This window comes from Microcaecilia unicolor, chromosome 11 (assembly GCF_901765095.1).
Source record: "Microcaecilia unicolor chromosome 11, aMicUni1.1, whole genome shotgun sequence".
NCBI lineage: Eukaryota > Metazoa > Chordata > Amphibia > Gymnophiona > Siphonopidae > Microcaecilia > Microcaecilia unicolor.
In genome coordinates, this window is record NC_044041.1 from 154,562,415 (window position 1) to 154,578,020 (window position 15,606).

Below are 15,606 nucleotides of genomic sequence, written 5' to 3' on the forward strand. Positions count from 1 at the left end.
GGGAAAGGATATGCGCCACTTTCAGACGGGGAATGTACCCGTCTATGTTTAGCGTGTTTCCAACGCTCGGGGTAGGAAATAACATCTGAATCAATCCCGGGGCATCAACACCCAGAGGGAACCCAGGATGCAACGCAGTATCAGACACCTGCGGCAGAGCTCTTTTCAGCATGAAGGCTTTATGCATTAAAAGCACAAACTCAGGGGAGAAAAACTCACCATGACCCTCCGAATTAGGAGAAACAGACGTTGGAGCTCCTCTGGCAGCCTCCAAATGAGGCGTCCCCCTACACTCAGACTCCTCCGCAATCGCGAGGGTCGAGACATGCAGCGCTTCCAAAATGGCACCTGCTGCCAGCTCCATCGAGCGGGAAGAATCATTGCTCACCATACTTGTACTAGCTCGAGCATCTAAGGAGCACGTTTTGCACAGCCCCGCTGCTGATCTGCGCTTACCACAACAGGAGCAGCGCTTAACTCCTTCAGCAGCCATCGCCCGACTGGACAGAAATATAGCAATAAAATGGCGGCTTCGTGCCAAAACTTACCCCGTTCGGAGCAGCGTCCGCGGGACCTCCCCGGAGGAGCTGGGCACCACTCTCTCCTCAAAAGACTGAGTCAACGAGCTCCGGTCAAGCTGCACTGAACCAGAATCTCTGGAAAAAGCCTCAGAACAGCCACGCAGTAAACGCGCTTTTTTTTTTTTTCTTTTAATGCTGTGAGGAAAGTTGGAGGCAGGGAGCAACAAAGGGACTCCGGGAGGACGGGGGAATGGGTAAGGCAGGGAAAGGAAGAACCTATATGCCTTTAAAGTGGGCACCACCAGCCACAACATCCCTGCTCAATTGGCAAAGCACAGGAGCCACCCCAGGCAGAAATCCAGGAGTTGATCAAGGTCCACACCTGCTGGGAGATAGAGAAATACTGAAGGCAGTTGGGGCTAGCCGTCCAAGGGTCACTGTGGTTTTTCAGTGTTCTCTATCTCCACCTGCTGGTAGGCAGATACAACCCATCAGTTAATGGATTCATCTGCTGCTGATGACAAGGAAGGTCAAATTTCGCGCTCCTCAGCACCGACACAGTTACCCAGGCGATTAAAATATACTCCAACAGCCACTGTCAACTGGACACCTGCCCCAGCTACCTAATACAATCTGCCCCCCATCGCTTCACATCCCACTTAAACTTCATGCTTCAGCACGGTATCTACCCTAAAGAAAAAGGCAACATCCTGCTCACCCCAATACCAAAAGACACAAAAAAGTACAAACGTTACCAACTACCGCCCAGTAGCATCTATCCCATTAGTAGTCAAACTAATGGAAGGACTGGTGACCAAACAACTCAATGACTACATAAGCAAATTCACTATATTACATGAGTCACAATCAGGATTTCGACCCCTACACAGCACCTAAACAGTACTACTTACTCTCCTAACCAAATTCAAGCAGGAAATAGCAATAGGCAAGAGCATTCTCCTCCTCCAATTTGACATGTCAAGTGCGTTCATGTTTAACCATACCATACTGCTAAAAGACTCCTAGATTATTTCGGAATCGGTGGTGGTACTCTCAAGTGGATCAAGGGTTTTCTAACCACACGAGCATATCAAGTGAAATCAAAAACAAACATATCGTCACCGTGGAAACCTGATTGCGGAGTACCGCAAGGATCACCACTATCATTGATCCTTTTCAACCTTATGATGACTCCACTAGCCACGACCTTATCCACCCAAGGCCTTAAGCCATTTATATACGATGATGATGTTACATTATATATCCCCTACAAACATGATTTGGCAGAAATCAGCAACCAAATCGAGCTCAGCTTAAACATCATGAACTCATGGGCAAATGCATTCCAATTACTACTACTACTAACTAACATTTCTAAAGCGCTACTAGGGTTACGCAGCGCTGTACAATTTAAACATAGAAGGACAGTCCCTGCTCAAAGAGCTTACAATCTAAAAGACAAGAGAACAATCTAAAGACAAGTGTACAATCTAGAGGACGAGTGAACAGTTAATCTGATAGGGTGGATAGATTGGGGCATTCTATATTTCTCAAGCGGTTAGGCGCCGAAGGCAGCATTGAAGAGGTGAGTTTTAAGCAGAGATTTGAAGATGGGTAGGGAGGGGGCATGGCGTATGGGTAAAGGAAGATTGTTCCAGGCATAGGGTGAGGCAAGGCAGAATGAGCGGAGCCTGGAGTTGGCAGTGGTGGAGAAGGGTACTGAGAGAAGGGCTTTGTTCTGTGAGTGGAGGTTACGGGCGGGAACATAGGGGGAGATGAGGGTGGAGAGGTAGTGAGGAGCCGCAGATTGAGTGCATTTGTAGGTAAGGAGGAGGAGCTTGAATTGTATGCGATATCTGATCGGAAGCCAATGAAGTGATTTGAGGAGAGGGGTGATATGAGTATATCGGTTCTGGCGGAATATAAGACGTGCGGCAGCGTTTTGAACGGATTGAAGGGGGGATAGATGGCTGAGTGGGAGGCCGGTGAGGAGTAAGTTGCAGTAATCAAGGCGAGAGGTAATGAGAGCGTGGACGAGAGTTCTGGTGGTGTGCTCAGAGAGGAAAGGGTGAATTTTGCTGATGTTGAAGAGGAAGAAGCGACAGGTCTTGGCAGTCTGTTGGATATACGCAGAGGAGAGGGAGGAGTCGAAGATGACTCAGAGGTTGCGGGCAGATGGGACGGGGAGGATGAGGGTGTTATCAACTGAGATAGAGTGGAGGAAGAGGAGAAGTGGGTTTAGGAGGAAAGACGAGGAGCTCGGTCTTGGACATGTTCAGCTTCAGGTGGCGGTTGGCCATCCATGCCGCAATTTCGGATAAACAGGCCGATACCTTGGCCTGGGTCTCCGCGGTGATGTCAGGTGTGGAGAGGTATAGCTGGGTGTCATCAGCATAAAGATGATACTGAAAACCATGAGACGAGATCAGCGAGCCCATGGAAGAGGTGTAGATTGAGAAAAGAAGGGGTCCAAGGACAGATCCCTGGGGAACTCCAACAGATAGTGGGATGGAAGTGGACGAAGATCCATGGGAGTGTACCCTGAAGGTGTGGTGGGAGAGATAAGAGGAGAACCAGGAGAGGACAGGGCCTTGGAACCCAAAAGAGGACAGGGTGGCAAGAAGTAAATCATGATTGACAGTGTCAAACGCGGCGGAAAGATCGAGGAGGATGAGGATGGAGTAGTGACCTCTGGATTTGGCCAGGAGCAGGTCATTGCAAACTTCAGAGTGCTGTTTCTGTCGAGTGCAGAGGGCGAAAACCAGATTGAAGTGGATCGAGGATGGCATGAGAGGAGAGAAAATCAAGGCAGCGGCTGTGAACGGCGCGCTCAAGTATTTTGGAGAGGAAGGGTAAAAGAGAGATGGGGCGGTAGTTGGAGGAGCAGGTAGGGTCAAGTGAAGGTTTTTTGAGGAGAGGTGTGACAACGGCGTGCTTGAAGGTGTCAGGGACAGTTGCAGTGGAGAGAGAGAGAGGTTGAGGATGCGACAGATGGAGGGGGTGACAGTATGGGAGATGGTGTTGAGTAGGTTGGTGGGGATGGGATCAGAGGAACAGGTGGTGCATTTCGAGGAGGAAAGAAGGCGGGAAGTCTCCTCTTTTCCTGAGATCACCGAGGATGAAAAAGAGGCCTGGGTAGGTTGGTTGAGGGAGAGGGTTAAAGGGTGAAGAGGAGGTGGTGGCTTGGTCGTGAACTCAAGGTTGATCTTTTGCACTTTGTCGCGGAAATAGTCGGCCAGTGATTGAGGAGAGAGAGAAGGGGGAGTAGGAGCGGGGGGCACTTTTAGGAGTGAGTTAAGGGTGGTGAAGAGACGACGAGGGTTGGAGCTGAGAGAATTGGTCAATTGGGTGTAATAGTCCTGTTTTGCACGGAATAGGGAGGAGTGGAGGGAGGATAGCATGAGTTTGTAGTGGAGGAAGTCTGAAAGGGTACGAGATTTCCTCCAGAAGCGCTCAGCGGATCGGGTGCAGGAGCGAAGGTAACGGATGCAAGGAGTCAGCCAGGGCTGGGGATTGGTGCGCTTTGTGGGACGGGAGATGGATGGTGCGAGGGTGTCCAAAGCAGAGGAGAGAGCGGTATTGTAAGCGGAGACCGCTTTGTCGACAGTTTCGGAGGACATGATGGAGGGGAGGAGATTAGAGATAGTAGATGATAAGGTGGAGGGGTCAATAGCCTGGAGGTTCCTGGAGGTGGTGGTTAAAGTTGGACGGGGTGGGGGTGGGGGTAAAGAAGTGTGAATGTGATCAGGTGATGATCGGAGAGAGGAAGAGCTGAAGCTTGGAAATTGGAGGGTGAGCCGGAGGAGGAGAGGACGAGGTCAAGACAATGGCCATCACGGTGAGTAGGGGTGGTGGAGCACAGCTGGAGGTTGAAGGAGGATGTTAGGGTGAGGAACTTAGAAGCATGGGGGTCAGATAGGTCATCAGCATGTACGTTAAAGTCTCCGAGAATGAGGGACGGAGATGAAGGGTCAAGAAAGACAGAGAGCCAAGCATCAAAGTCGGTGAGGAAGGAAGGGAAGGATTTATCAGGGGGGCGGTAAATGACTGCCACTCTGAGTGGTAGTGGGTAGAATAGCCGGATGGAATGGGCTTCAAAGGATGAGAAGCAGTGAGACTGCAGTAGGTGGAGGGGTTAGAAACTACAGGAGGGTGAGAGTAGTAGCCCAACGCCTCCGCCGCGGCCAACTGGGCGGGGCGTGTGGGAGAAGAGACAGCCTCCATGGCAGAGGGCTGCAACTGAGGCAGAGTCTTCCGGGGAGATCCAGGTTTCGGTTAGGGCGAGCAGTTGAAGGGAGCGAGGGATAAAGAGATCGTGGGTGAGAGACAGTTTGTTGCAGACTGAGTGGGCATTCCACAAGGTGTACGAGAAGGGGAGGGAGGAGGGGGGAAGGAGGGGAATAGAGACAAGATTGGAGACATCCTGGGATCATTCGCAAGGATAGGACGGGGACAGGTGAGGGGGACCTGGATTAGGGTTAATGTCTCCCGCGGATAGCAGGAGGAGGAGCAAAAGAGTGCGGAGGAGGGTGGGGGAGGTCGGGCGACGAAGACGGGGTGTACTTAGGAGGAATGGGGATGGGTTAATGGCAGGAAGGAAGTGCTGAAGGTTGAGAACCAGGAAGGAGGAGGGGGACAAGAGGGATGGTGAGGTGAGGGATGGAGGTGAATAGGGTATTGCGGTGGCGGGCAGGGTGGGAGGGCAGCGGGTTCTAATGGTAGACAGTGGGAGTGGGGGGGAAAGAAGATTAGGAAGGGACAGGGCAAGGAAGAGAACATGGACAGGGGCCATAGGTGGTGACTGAGGTGTAACAGGTGACTATGTAGTGACTGAGGTGTTAAGCAGTTAACAGGTGTTAATAGGTGACTATGTAATGACTGAGGTGTTAAGCAGATAGATAGGGCTTGAAGCTAGGTTTTGGGTTGGCGATTAGGTAAGTCAATGGCTGATAAGCTAGCAGGCAGGTAGGTAAGTCAATGGCTGAGAGGCTCCTTCCTCCCCCTCTCATCCTTGGTGACTAATATTCCTGCTAATGATCCTTCCAACTCTTATATTTCCAAGTTACTCGCTTTAACGTCCTCCTTTAATCTCCAACTATGCTCCACCTCCCCCACTCATCAAAATGGTCACTGTCTTGATCTCTTCTCCAACTGTTCACCCTCTAGTTTCCTTGCCTCTGATCTTCCCTCCTCTGATCACCATCTTATAACTTTCACACTTAAATCTCCTCCCTCCCAGTCCCGTCCTATCTTATCTAATTTATCTAGGAATCTTCACGATATTGACCCTTCATCTCTATCCTCCCATGTTTCAAACCTCCTCTCTACTGTGGCACCATCCACGTCTGTCAACGAGGCTGTTTCTTCTTACAACAATACTCTATCCTCTGCCTTAGACACTCTTGCACCTTTGATGACCCGCCCTGTAAGGCGTACAAAACCCCAACCTTGGCTGACTTCTAATATCCGCTACCTACGTTCCTGTACCCGCTCCGCCGAACGCCTCTGGCGGAAATCGCGGGCCCTTGCTGATTTCTTACACTTTCAGTTCATGCTGATCTCCTTCCAATCTGCTCTTTTACGTGCCAAACAGGATTATTATATCCAACTGACCAACTCTCTTGGCTCTAATCCTCGACTTCTCTTCACCACATTGAACTCTCTCCTCAAGGTGCCCCCTCCCCCAACTCCCCCTTCATTATCTCCTCAGACCCTTGCTGAATTCTTTTCACAACAAGGTTCAAAAGATAAACCTTGCTTTCTCTACCTCACCACCTCTCCCTCCACTAGTCCGTTCCCCTCTCTCTCCTTCCCCTCACTCCCTTTCCTCCTTTCCTGAAGTTACTATTGAGGAAACTACACTTCTCCTTTCTTCCTCAAAATGTACCACCTGTTCCTCTGATCCCATTCCCACCCACCTTCTTAATGCCATCTCTCCTGCTCTTATTCCTTTAATCTGTCACATTCTCAACCTCTCACTTTCCACTGCGACTGTCCCTGCTGCCTTTAAACATGCTGTGGTCACACCTCTCCTTAAGAAGCCTTCACTCGACCCTACTTGTCCCTCTAATTACTGACCCATCTCCCTCCTTCCTTTTCTCTCCAAATTACTTGAGCGTGCTGTTCACCGCCGCTGCCTTGATTTTCTCTCCTCACATGCTATTCTTGACCCACTACAATCTGGTTTTCGCCCTCTCCACTCAACCGAAACTGCGCTTACTAAAGTCTCCAATGACCTATTACTGGCTAAATCCAGAGGTCAATATTCCATCTCATTCTTCTTGATCTTTCCGCTGCTTTTGACACTGTCGATCACAGCATACTTCTCGATACCCTGTCCTCACTTGGATTCCAGGGCTCTGTCCTTTCCTGGTTCTCTTCCTACCTCTCCCTCCGCACCTTTAGGGTTCACTCTGGTGGATCCTCTTCTACATCTATCCCTCTGCCTGTCAGCGTACCTCAGGGTTCTGTTCTTGGTCCCCTCCTCTTTTCTATCTACACTTCTTCCCTTGGTTCATTAATCTCATCCCATGGCTTTTCCTACCATCTTTATGCTGATGACTCCCAAATCTACCTTTCTACCCCTGATATCTCACCTTGCATCCAAACCAAAGTTTCAGCGTGCTTGTCTGACATTGCTGTCTGGATGTCTCAACGCCACATGAAATTAAATATGACCAAAACCGAGCTTCTCATTTTCCCCCCCAAACCCACCTCCCCGCTCCCCCCGTTTTCTATTTCTGTTGATGGCTCTCTCATTCTCCCTGTCTCCTCAGCTCGAAACCTTGGGGTCATCTTTGACTCTTCTCTCTCCTTCTCTGCTCACATCCAGCAGATTGCCAAGACCTGTCGTTTCTTTCTTTACAACATCCGTAAAATCCGCCCCTTTCTTTCCGAGCACTCTACCAAAACCCTCATCTACACCCTTGTCACCTCTTGTTTAGACTACTGCAATCTGCTTCTTGCTGGCCTCCCACTTAGTCACCTCTCCCTCTCCAGTCGGTTCAAAACTCTGCTGCCCGTCTCATCTTCCGCCAGGGTCGCTTTACTCATACTACCCCTCTCTCCTCAAGACTCTTCACTGGCTCCCTATCCGTTTTCGCATCCTGTTCAAACTTCTACTGACCTATAAATGTACTCACTCTACTGCTCCCCAGTATCTCTCCACACGCGTCCTTCCCTACACCCCATCCCGTGCACTCCGCTCCATGGATAAATCCTTCTTATCTGTTCCCTTCTCCACTACTGCCAACTCCAGACTTCGCGCCTTCTGTCTCGCTGCACCCTACGCCTGGAATAAACTTCCTGAGGCCCTACGTCTTGCCCCATCCTTGGCCACCTTTAAATCTAGACTGAAAGCCCACCTCTTTAACATTGCTTTTGACTCGTAACCACTTGTAACCACTCGCCTCCACCTACCTCCTCTCTTCCTTCCCGTTCACATTAATTGATGTGATTTGCTTACTTTATTTATTTTTTGTCTATTAGATTGTAAGCTCTTTGAACAGGGACTGTCTTTCTTCTATGTTTGTGCAGCGCTGCGTACGCCTTGTAGCGTTATAGAAATGCTAAATAGTAGTAGTAGTAGGCTCGCAAGCAGGCAGGCAGGTTACTCAATGTGTTAACAGGCAGATGGATTGGAGCAAGCCGGAACAAGCTGAAACAAGCTGGAACAAGCCGGAACAGGCAGGAACAGATGGACAAGCTGGAATAGATGAACTGTGTCAGGATGAGCAGACGGACAAGCTGGGATCAGGAAGACTGGAACGAGCTGGGATCAGGAAGACTGGAATGAGCTGGAACACGCTGGAGCAGATGAACTGGAGTAAGCAAGGAGAGGCTGGGTCAGGCAGGCTAGAACACACTGGAGCCGATGGACAGCAGGGGGAAGGCTGGATCGGCGGACTGGAACTAGCTGGACACGCTGGATCCGGTGGACTGGGGCAAGCAGGAAGAAGCTGAATCAGGCGGGCTGGAACAAGCTGGGCTCATGAGAACTGGAACGAGCTGGAACACGCTGGCTGGATCAGGCGGGCTGGAACACGCTGGAGCCGATGGGCTGGAACAAGCGGGCTGGAACACGCTGGAGCCGATGGACTAGAACAAGCGGGGGAAGCTGGGTCAGGCGAACTATAACAAACTGGGATCAGGAGGACTGGAACAAGCTTGAACACGCTGGAGTGGATTGACTGGAGCAAGCAGGGAGAAGCTGGATCAGGCGGACTGGGACACACTGGAGCCGATGCACTGGAACAGGCAGGGGGAAGGCTGGATCGGCGGACTGGAATAAGCTGGATCAGGAGGACTGGAATGAGCTGGAACATGCTGGAGCCAGTGGACTGGAACAAGCAGGGGGAAAACTGGATCAAGCGGACTGGAACCCACTGGTGCCGATAAGACTGGAACAAGCAGGGGGAAAACTGGATCAGGCGGACTGGAACAAGCTGGAGCCGATGGACTGGAGCAAGCAGGGAGACGCTGGATCAGCGGACTGGAGCAAGCAGGGAGAAGCTGGATCAGCGGACTGCTTGCCTGGGATCAGGAGGACTGGAACACACAGGAGCCGATAGACTGGAACAAGCAGGTGGGAAGCTGGATAAGGCGGACTGGAACAAGGAGGGATCAGGAGAGCTGGAACGAGCTGGAACAGGCAAGCAGGGAGAGGCTGGAGCGGGCAAGCAGGGAGAAGCTGAAGCAGGCAAGCAGGGAGAGGCTGGAGCGAGGGAGAAGCTGGAGCGAGTGGACCGTGCAAGCTGGAATAGTTGGGCAGCTACACACACTGCCTTCAGAGCAGCAAAAGCACCGTGAAAGCACCGCAAAAGTCTGCCCCGCTGGGATCCGCAATGCCCCACTACGACTGCCCTGATCCCGAGGACTCAGCCATACGATGGGGGGCAGGCCGCGGCAGGCCGAGCAGCGTGGGCGCCACGATCCGTGGCCAGCGAGGCCGTGCCCGGGCCGTTCCGGCCGGGGAATGCGGCGGCAGTGCTGGACACGCTGCATGTCTGCCCGCCCGGCCCTTCTCGTATCGGGGTCACAACCACGAGGCAGGCCACCACGAGGTAGGCAGTCAGCTCGGGCCGCGGCAGAAAGAGGCAGTCGGGACGCGCCGCGTCAGCCCCACAGTCAATCCCGGTTCACCGGCCGAGTTCAGTGAGGCCGCCGCGATCCTGAGGTCCCCTCTCAGCCCACTCGGTCCAGGCAGGTCCACAGCCCAGATCTCGGGAGCTCAGTCGTGGGGCTCCTTACCCGTCGGCCATCTTGCACATATGGCGCTGTCAAAACTCAATACAGAAAAAACACACTGCCTTATCATCTCATCCCAATACAATACATACAAACCCACAAACATTAACATCCGAGGATACACCCTCCCTATCTCAGACAGCCTTAAAATTCTTGGAGTAACAATTGACCATAACCTCTCACTAGAGACCCAAGCGAAATCCACCATAAAGAAAATGTTTTTCTCAATGTGGAAACTCAAACGCGTTAAACCATTCTTCCCGAGAGAAATATTTCGTAATCTTATACAAATCAATGGTACTAAGCCACGCAGACTACTGTAATGGAATCTATGCGGGATGCAAGGATCAAATCATAAAAAAACTCCAGACCACTCAAAACACAGCAGCCAGGCTTATATTTGGAAAAACGCATTTTGACAGCGCCAAACCACTCCGAGAAAAACTGCACTGGCTACCAATCAAAGAACGTATCACTTAAAAAACCTGCACGACTGTTCATAAAATTATTTACGGCGAGGCACCTGGATACATGACAGACCTTATCGACCTGCCAACCAGAAATACCACAAGATCTGCACGATCTTACCTAAACCTCCACTACCCATCCAACAAATGACTCAAATACAAATCCACCTATGCATCCAGCTTTTCCTACTTAAGCGCACAACTATGAAAGCACTGCCAAAAGCAGCAAAAACTACGCTAGACCACCTAAATTTCCAGAAAGCACTAAAGACAGTCCTGTTCAGAAGAGCATATCCCACTGACCCAACATAAAAAATACCTGGACACCTGCGACACAATATAACCAAAGACCGTAATGGACATTACCTGACTCTTCCTCCCCCTCTCCCTCTCTAAACGCCCCCAATTACCTACCATACATGTACCTTATCTACCATAATATCACCTTGTACTCATTCATATCTTGTATTTGTTCAGACCGATACCGGCTAACACCGTTAACGGTAATATGCAAGCCACATTGAGCCTGCAAAAAGATGGGAAAATGTGGGATACAAATGCAACAAATAATAATATTTGTCCCCTCTAGGGCATATAGAACAGGTTGTATTTTATACCCCTGGACATTTTAACAGCGTGAATTATGATTCCTTGGTGTAGTAGAAATCACCTATTGTTGGGGTTGGAAGGGTAGAGGGTGGTGGTGGGAAGGAGGGTTATTATAGTTGCTCATTGTTATTATTGTACTCTTATACACAACAGTTGCACAGCATATTGTTCCTTTTTATATTTTAATAAAAAGATCTATATATATAAAACTCACCCTCAACGTTCTGAAGACAGTGATGTCAGTGATGCCAAGCCCTGACTTCCTTCAAAAAGGTTCGAAGGTTCGTGGTGGTGAAGCCACCAAAATCGCTCTGGGCCCCGTCCTCGAGGGCGGAGCAGTGGCAGAACAATGAAGGGGTTGGCAGGGAGGGAGGCAGGGTGGGTGGGAAATCGCTACGGGCCCCGCCCTCGCGTCAAACGTCATGATGTTGAGGGCGGAGCAATGCCACAACAACGAAGGGGTTGGCGGGGGGAGGGGGGTGTTGCCGACGAAAACCTTGCTAGCGCCCGTTTCATTTGCTCAGAAACGGGCCTCTTTTACTAGTTTAAATATAAAATCATAAGTGTTTGAGGCTTCTGCAGATGAGGACAGAGCCCACGGGGGCGGGGATGGAGACAGGGCATGCGGGGACAGGGCGGGGACAGAGACAAATTTTGTCCCCATGTCATTCTCTAACCTGCACCAACATTACTCAGTTTACTACACATACCTTCAGGCTGTTCATTCCTGTGTTCCATTTGCTTTTTTTAAAGTCCACAGAACTGGAAGCTCCAGTTTGTTCTCATATGAGTAAACACTTTGTTCTTAAGAGGAGGAATGGCTGTAATATCCTCCCCTTTCTCCAACTCCCATACTATGCACACCTCCAGACTGCCTCCCAACCACGGCTTCATGAGAAGAGGAAGGCGGCTTGGCATGGGGTGGGAGTCTTTGCAGGCTTCTACCTAAATTATACACAATGATAGCACAACATGTATAAATATGATGCACACAATGCTACACTTATGACAGCTGAAACAAGCAATGTACAATGGATTTACTATTACTGCAGAACCTGAACATTTAAAATAATGGAATTTAGATTTTGTTTTGCTGCTTTGTGTAAATAGCTAACAAAAAGAAATTCCAATCTGAACTAGTGTCACCTACTTTGTGACACATGCATTTAATTATATATCTGGATTAAAAGATAATCCCTCTCAGGGTTCCCTTCTGACCTTATATATTTTGAAATTCAGTGTTGACAGGACACTAAACACAAATCCTCTAAAGTAGGCAGAAAATGGTACGCTTAGAAACCCCCAAACCTAGTGTGTTTCAAAACACGCAATATTATTTTACTTGCGTTGTATATATAGACCTGAGCACCTGTAGAAAATCTCTATTTTAGAGCTGTTAGGTGTTATGGAAATACTCTTAAAAAATAAAAATGAACAAAGAATGAATTCATTTCAAAATAATTAAATAATGGACAACTCTGAGTTAGATGTGTCCACAATGTTCAGTGAGATTAAACAGCTTGGTGTCTCAGCAACACTGCTGTGCACTACTATGCAGAGAATCTCAGAAATGATTCCTGGATGAGGGGCTGGGGATGCTGTAGAAGCACCATTAACAGCTCCAACACAGGGAATCATCCTAGTCATTATGCAACAGGATAGAAAATAGACTATATTAGAGCAGTACTCTGGACTGGTCTGAAGTAAAGAAAAAAAGAAAGTAAGAAAGTGAGATCAAATATTCCTCCATTGGCATATCAAATATTTATTTATTTATAATTTGAATCCCACATTTTCCCACCTATTTGCAGGCTCAATGGGGCTTACATAGTTCCATAAGTGGTGATTACCAGTTCCGGAGAGGAGAAATACATAGTTGAGGAAGAGGAGATAGGATATATAGTTATTATGCTGAATTTGTCTCTAATTTTTATGTGTGGTTTTATTATGGTGGAATTTTTGTATACTGCTTAGACTTTTAAATCATGTGGTATATACTTTGGAAAATAAATAAATCATCCCTCTGACCAGTCCATGGTGTCTGCATGGATTTAAACCAAGGAAAGCCATGCCTCAATTTGCTTAATTTCTTTGAAGGTGTGAACAAACATGAGGATAAAGGTGGGTCGGTTGATGTAGTATATTCAGATTTTCAGAAAGCATTAAGTCCCTCATGAGAGATTTCTGAGAAAATTTAAAAAAACATGGGATAGGAGGCAATGTTCTGTTGTGAGTTAGGAACTGGTTAATGGATAGGAAACAGAGGGTAGGATTAAATGGCCATTTTTTCTCAGTGGAGGAGGACAAATAGTGGAGTACTGCAAGGGATCTGTACTAGGACTGGTGCTATTTAACATTTATAAATGATCTGGAAGTTGGAACAAATGAGTACATTTGCAGATGACAAAAATATTTAAAGTTGTTAAAACACATGTGGACTGTGAAAAATTAGGAAATTGGAAGACTGGGCATCCAAAAGGCAGATTAATGTGGACAAATGCAAAGTGATGCACACTGGAAAGAGTAATTCAAATCATAATTTGCTGGGGGCCACCTCAGGAAAGAGCATCCAAGAAAAAGATCTAGGTGTCATCGTAGACAATACGCTGACATCATCTGCCTAGTGTGTTGGTGGCAGCAGCCAAAAAATCAAACGCAATGCTAGGAATTATTAGGAAAGGGATGGAATATAAGACAATTATAATGCCTCTGTATCGCTCCATGGTAAGACCTCACCTAGAATATTGTGTGCAATTCTGGTAATTGTATGTCAAAAAAGATATAGCGGAATTAGAAAAGGTTCAAAGAAGGGCGATTAAAATGATAAAGGGGATGGAACTCCTCTCATAAGAGAAAAGGCTAAATAGGCTAGGGCTCTTCAGCTTGGAAAAGAGACAGCTGAGGGGGGAATATGCTAGAGGTCTACAAAATTCTGAGTGGTACAGAACGAGTAAAAGTGAATTGATTTTTTTACTCTCAAAAAGTACAAAGACTAGGGTACACTCAGTAAAGCTGCATGTTAATATTTTTAAAGCAAATAGGAAGAAATATTTTTTTTTACTCAATGAACAGTTAAGCTTTATAACTCCTTCTGAACAGGATTCCTTTATGTTTATCAAACATGCGTGGGATAAACATAAAGGAATCCTGTTCAGAAGGAAAGGATCCTCAGGAGCTTAACCGAGATTGGATAGCAGAGCCGGTAGTGGGAGGCGGGGCAGACTTATACGGTCTGTGCCAGAGCCAGTGGTGGGAGGCGGGACTGGAGGTTGGGAGGCAGGGATAGCGCTGGGCAGACTTATACGGTCTGTGCCAGAGCCGGTGGTTGGGAGGCGGGGCTGGTGGTTGGGAGGCGGGGCTAGTGCTGGGCAGACTTATACAGTCTGTGCCCTGAAGAGCACAGGTACAAATCAAAGTAGGGTATACACAAAAGTAGCACACATGAGTTGTCTTGTTGGGCAGACTGGATGGACCGTACAGGTCTTTTTCTGCCGTCATCTACTATGTTACTATGTATTACCAGAGGATGTGGTAACTGCATATATGGGTTAAATAAAAGGCTCTGACAAGCTCTGCTATTGAGATAAGATAGACATGGGGGAAGCCACTGTTTGCCCTGGGATTGGTAGCATGGAATCTTGCTACTATTTGGGATTCTTCCAGGTACTTGTGACCTGAATTGGCCACTGTTGGAAGCAACATAGATGGACCATTGGTTTGACCCAGTATGGCTATTCTTATGTTCCCAACTTGGACAAGAACCTGAAACCCCTGCTCTTAGCACCCTCATGCCAAATGCTGCATATTCTCTGGCAAAAACATCTATGGTGCTCAGAGAAAGCACGCAGCCTTGCAAATCATGACCATAGAGCTGGCATTCAACTCTGCCCATGAAGTCATCATCCCTCTGGTTTAAAGAGCCTTGAGAATCTTTGATGGTATTTGACATTGGAGAATATAAGCCAAAGAGATTGCTTTTTTAATCCAATGTGCAGTGGTAACCTTCAAAGTGGCATGTCCTTTCTAGGCTCCCCCAAATAAGACCTGCAGCTAATCTGACTTCCAAAAAGCATTTACTTCCAAGTAACATACGAGTACCCTATGAAACTCCTCCTCATAATCCTGCTGCCTCACTGACTGATTAACATAAAAGGCAGAAACTACCTTTGGCAGAAAGGAACAAACACTAGCTTTCATAAAATGGAGGAAAATTCTCTGCTGAAAATACACCATGCTGAAAAGATAGCCTCATAAAAGGTAATCTTCAGCACTAGAACTTTAAGGAATACCATTTTTAATAGCACGAAGAATAAACTGAGGTTCCATGTTGGACAGACTGGAAAAACTGACAGCTTTAGATGTAACATCCCTTTTTAAGAACTTAACCACATTTGGAAGTGAAGCCAAGGGTGCTCCCTCCAGATGACCCTTAAAACATGCCTGAAATTTCAAGTTGCTTATAGCCAAATCTTTAAGACTTTCTTATAACAAGGATACGATATGCAATACTGAAGTTCCTAAATGGCTAGCATACCCATTCTGCACACCATGACTCAGAAATCCTCCAGACTTGCATAATGCCAAGGAAGTAGATCCTTTATTGGAACTTGAAGTAACATAGTAATGACCTCATCAGCATAACATCTGCCTCAAATGCGAGTTCAGTGGCCAAATTGCAAGAAAAAAGCAAGATAGACTGTCTATTGGAACAGCCCCTGCATCAACAGACCTCTCTTCGACAAGAGCAGCAAGTCTTCCCCCTC

The 15,606-nt window shown here is 48.0% G+C and overlaps 1 protein-coding gene across 4 annotated transcripts in view; it reads right to left on the reverse strand.

Moving 5' to 3' along the window:
* The window catches only part of CIPC (CLOCK interacting pacemaker), a 194,981-nt gene that overhangs the window by 42,578 nt on the left and 136,797 nt on the right, over positions 1–15,606 (reverse strand). For 2 of the 4 annotated variants that reach the window (XM_030219127.1, XM_030219123.1), the window contains exon 3: positions 11,554–11,788. The exons of the other annotated variants lie outside the window; for them this stretch is intronic. The gene's annotated coding sequence lies outside the window, so the exon portion shown is untranslated. The remainder of the gene's footprint in view (positions 1–11,553; positions 11,789–15,606) is intronic. 4 annotated transcript variants of the gene reach the window in all.